The sequence below is a fragment of the Zalophus californianus genome, chromosome 11 (genome assembly GCF_009762305.2).
Source record: "Zalophus californianus isolate mZalCal1 chromosome 11, mZalCal1.pri.v2, whole genome shotgun sequence".
NCBI lineage: Eukaryota > Metazoa > Chordata > Mammalia > Carnivora > Otariidae > Zalophus > Zalophus californianus.
This window is the reverse complement of record NC_045605.1, coordinates 4900150-4905171: the sequence shown is the minus strand read 5'-3', so window position 1 is coordinate 4905171 and position 5022 is coordinate 4900150.

Here is a 5022-nt window from a genome sequence, read left to right as displayed (position 1 = left end):
GCCACGGATCGGCACCTCCTTCCCCTTCCCCTTCTTCCCTCACACCCTCCTCCATACCCCAAATCACCACAGTAGGTGGATGTGGCCTGTGGACGCGAAGCTGGTCCCTTGTGGAGGTTTGGGGTGAAGAGAGAAGACACGGAAGCTGCTAACATTTGTTGAACATGGAATATAAGCCTGGTGCTGTGTGAGCTGCTATTTCCTTTCCACTCAATCCTCACAAAACCCCACCACGTAGATGAACACAGACCTCATTTGGAAAGATTAGAAATGGAGGGAGAAAGTCTAAATGGTTCTGCAGTTATTGCTTGAGCCTGGTTTGAACTTAGGTTCATCCAACTCATGCGATCATCTCAAAAATTTGTGAGGGGATATTCCTGTCCCCTTGAAATGTTTGGGCATCCTGGAATTTTAGGAATTATGGTCTTGCAGGCTACCTTTTATTCTGTATGTGTGTCTGTGTGTGTGTTTGAATGAACATGTGTGTGTAATAGGTTTGATAAATGAGTGGAACTCCAGGGCATTGTGGGAGGCTGAGTTATTTAATGAGATTGATCATGGAAGATATGGGGCTAAATCTTCACTGATTTGTAATCTATTCTGGCTGAGCAGTAGAAAATAAAATTGATTCTCATTAACTTAGTTATCACAACTTAAAGGGTAATTGGCACTATATTTAACTGTGGTTCTGAATTCTGCTTTGACAAAGTCCTGCTCTAAGTTAGAAATGTTTTCTTGAGGACTGTTTGCATGGTATTATTTTTCAGTCAAGAGCAGTAAAGGGGCAATAATTAGAATTGAGGAGAATTATAGTTTGAGGCAGATCATATAGATTAGCTAGCTGAATTAAATTTGAAGGCCAAGCCAAAAGGAAAATTGGAAGTCTTGCCACTATTGTTTATGCATAGCAAGAATAAGAAACAACAGCATGAAGGGAAGGGAGGAGGAGATCAGGAAACAACTTCTAAAAACAAATTCTAATACTTGCCAATTTTGAGCTCTTTTTTCTAATGGATCTTTAAGCTTTTCATTATCAATAGTCATTCATGCAATTTTCAAAATGTGTTTTTTGTAGGGTGTATACATTTCTAAGTTTATTAGGATTCCCCTGTTAATACTTGTGACTGTGGAAAAAATTTTAATCTCTCCCCTTCTTTCTCGAAAGTGTCCCTGCTTGGGGACACCTGGGTGGCTCAGCCGGTTAAGAGTCTGACTCCTGATTTTGCCTCAGGTCATGATCTTCAGGTCATGAGGTTGAGCCCCACATTGGGCTCCACACTGGGTGTGGAGCTTGCTTAAGATTCTCTCTCTCTCTCGCTCTCCCTCTGCCCCTCCCTCCCCTCTTGCTTGCACATGCTCTCTCTCTCTCTCTCTCAAAAAAAAAAAAGTGTCCCTGCTTGGATGATCAATTATATGGTTACTCTACTGAACGCCTACTATATGCTAGGCTCTGGAGATGGACACAGAAGTGAACAACACAAACATGGTTCCCAATCCCCACCCCTCCAAAAAAAGGTGACAGAAAAAATAAGCAAAAATTACAGAGTAATATGAAGGAATCAAATGGGGATCTGAGGTAATAATTGGGGATGAAGGAACATCTTTAGAGTAACTAGAGAAAGACCTTCTGAAGAGGGGCCATTTAGGCGAAAACCTAAGGGATGAGGAGTTAGCCATACAAAGTCAGGGGAAAAATATCTCTGGCAGATGCAAAGGCCCTGAGGCTCTGGTACTATGGTATATTTGAGAAATTCAAAGAATACAATGAAGATATTGTTTATCAGCAGAGAAGAGTAGTGGACAGAGCCCAGATCATGCAAGGTCAAGGATTTAGACTCTAGTAAGAACGCTGGATCTTATTCCAGATTGTGGCGAGTCATCGAAGATACTTTAAAACAATTGTAATTGTCATTTTTAGGCCTAGATTTTTTCTTTTTAAATTGTATAGCATTTAGTTGTTTGTATTTTAATACATAGAAATGCAAAAATTAAATAATTCAGTCTTCTTGCCCAGATGGCCTAATATTTTGATTAAAAAGAAAAGTTTTGTTTTTATACATTTAAATACACACACGTGTTTCTTTCTCTTGTTCTGATGCTCTTGCCCTTTTCCGAAGGATAGTCACTATTAAGGTTTCTTGTGTTTCCCTCAAATTTTATGCAAATACTTGAATATTTATATATATAAAAAACAAATGGGATCATGTTTACATTATGTTCTATATTTATCTTTTCACTGAGCAATATATTGACATGCAGAATATTGCATTCTTATAAAAAGCTGCATAATATTCTATTTTATGGATGTGTGATCTTTTTTTAACCAATTATCTATTGATAGATATTTTTGTAGCTTTCCTTTTGATTTTGTTTTGTCATAGCAGACAATACTGCCAAAAACATCTTTTTAAAAAGGTTTATTTATTTATTTGAGAGAGAGAGAGAGTGGGGGGAGGGGAAAGGAGCAGAAGAAGAGGGGGGTAGAGAGAGAGAGAGAATCCTCAAGCAGACTCCTGGCTGAGCTCAGAGCCTGATGCGGGGCTTGATCTCGCAACCTTGAGATCATGACCTGAGCCAAAATGAAGAGTCGGCCGCTTAATCCACCGAGCCACCCAGGCTCTCCCCAAAACATCTTTGATTATAAATCTCGGGGCACTTTTGCAAGTTGATTATTGAGTAACATTATTATGTGTTTTTAAACTTTTGAAGGATATTGCTGAATTGTCCTTCACCGGTTTAAAACTGCTACCTCCTGGGGCACCTGGGTGGCTCCGTCGGTTAAGCGTTGCCTTCGGTTCAGGGATTGAGTCCCGCATCGGGGCTCCTTGCTTAGCGGGGAGCCTGCTTCTCCCTCTCCCTCTGCCTCTCCCCCCTGCTCATGCTCTCTCTCTCTCTCTCAAATGAATAAATAAAATGTTAAAGAAAAAAGGAAATTATGCCTGGTGATACTGTGACAAGTATGTTTTCCTAGTTTGATATTTTGCAATCCAGAGTTTTGATTTTCAAGCAGTGATATTTACCAAGTTGGTCTTAACGGTGCCCAGATTTAAACCATGATTAAAAGAACTTTTCCATTTTCAGATTATAAATAAATTATAAATAAACTCACCTATATTTTTATCTGGAACTCTTATTTTGAATGGTTTCAAGCAAGGAGATGATATGGTTTGGCTTGTATTTTAAGAGCTCATGTTTGGTTTTGTGTGATATGTGGACCTGAGGAGAGCAGGGGTGGATGTGGAGAGAGAGACTTGCTGGGTGGCAGGTGGGTGGAAGGAGGTGGTGAGGGCTGGCTTAATGTGGTAGCTGGGGAGCTCTAGGGAAGTGGACAGTTGCAAGATATTTTGGAGATTGTGTTGATAGGACTTCATGTCTTGGATGTGGGTGCTGCAGGACTGACTCCTAGGTGTTTTGACTTCTGCGGTTCGGCGGATGTCATGTTACTCACTGAAATGAAGATAGCTGCTGTTGGCAGCAGGGGTGTTTTGTGAGAGAAAATCTAGTTCTAGTTTAGACATGTAACCTGTGACATCTCTGAGAGACGTCAGGTTGTAGCTGTTCACTGGGGGTGGGTAGCTGAATATACCAGTCAGGAGCTCAGACATAAGGTATCGCTTGGATGGTGTTTCAGTCACTGAGATCAAGCAGAGAGGAATCAGAGTCAGAAATTCTGGCTAAGGCCAGGATAAAAGAGAAAGAGCCAACAAAAGAGTATGGGAAGGAATAGCTAGAAAGAGGAGAAGATCCCGGGTAGAATGGTATTGCTGAAGCCAAGAGAGGGGACTCTACGAGGGAGGGAGAAGTCAAGTCTACAAAGCGCTAGTGAGAAGACAAGTGTATGAGGACCGGATTTGGCCCATGAGCATCGCTGGTGATCCTCATGGAAACTCCCAGTGGGATTTGGAGCAGAAGCCAGTTTGGATGGATTAAATTGAATGGTGAATACATATTGATTATATTATTCTGCATTGTTCAACACTCACCGTGTCCTCACAGCCCTCTGTGATCTGCAGTTACAGGAATAATCTTATGATCCTTATCCATGTCATGTCTTTATTAGGACCCTGGTTCCCTGTTGTCTTCTCATTCCCATACTCAGATTCTCATAAGCACCTGTGCATCTCCTATTACATTCTCTTCTGTCTCTTCAACTCCCAAAATCCTTCCACTGTGCCCTCTGAAAATCACAGTCCATTAATGGCAAACGTTTGTATATCTTAATCATTTCTCTGAACACCGCTTTCTCCTTCTTGCTCTAACTGGAATCTGGCCCTCCCCAGAGGGTCCTGTTTTCCCTAAAGAGATCCTCACTGGTGCTCATGTTCACTCCCATGGGCCCGCAGGCCTGGAGATGGGGAACCCCTTGTGCCCTCCATTGCTGCTTTCAGACTGCACTCACTCTTCCCCTTCTAATAAATGTCCGTCTCTGACTCTCATGATTATGTTACCCAGTACCTCTCATCATTCCTTTTATCTTCCTTCCCCTGAAGCCTTCTCCCTACTTTTCCCCCCTATTTTAGCTCCTGCCTAACTGGAACTCTCTTATGCAGCTCACCAGAACTGTTGGTTTTTTCCATATTTTTTAAATCCCTGCACACGCATTCCTTGAACTTGTCTTCTCCACGGGTTTGGCCCTGTACCCAAGCAGCACATTTCTCAGGCACATAACCTGGATCTCGCCAACAGCTATACTGCAACCCTCCATCAGCTCTCTTTCCACCTCATTGTGTAGTACTCCAATTTCAACATTCATTAGTTCCACTAGGATCACCAATCTATTGCCTGATTTTTACCTCCTTTTCATTGACCTTCACCCCCTTGATGTCCTTCCCCCCCATTCCCCAGCTTACATTTTATGCTAAATTATTATAGTCACTCCCTTGTATGCTCTTTGACTCCCTCAACCCTCTTGTTAAACTCACGTCCATGAACCCCAAGCATTCTCTAAGTGCTGCTTGACACTCTGTTTTCAGTCATTTTCACACTCTTTAGACAATTATTTCAGACCTTTTCTCTCCTTAC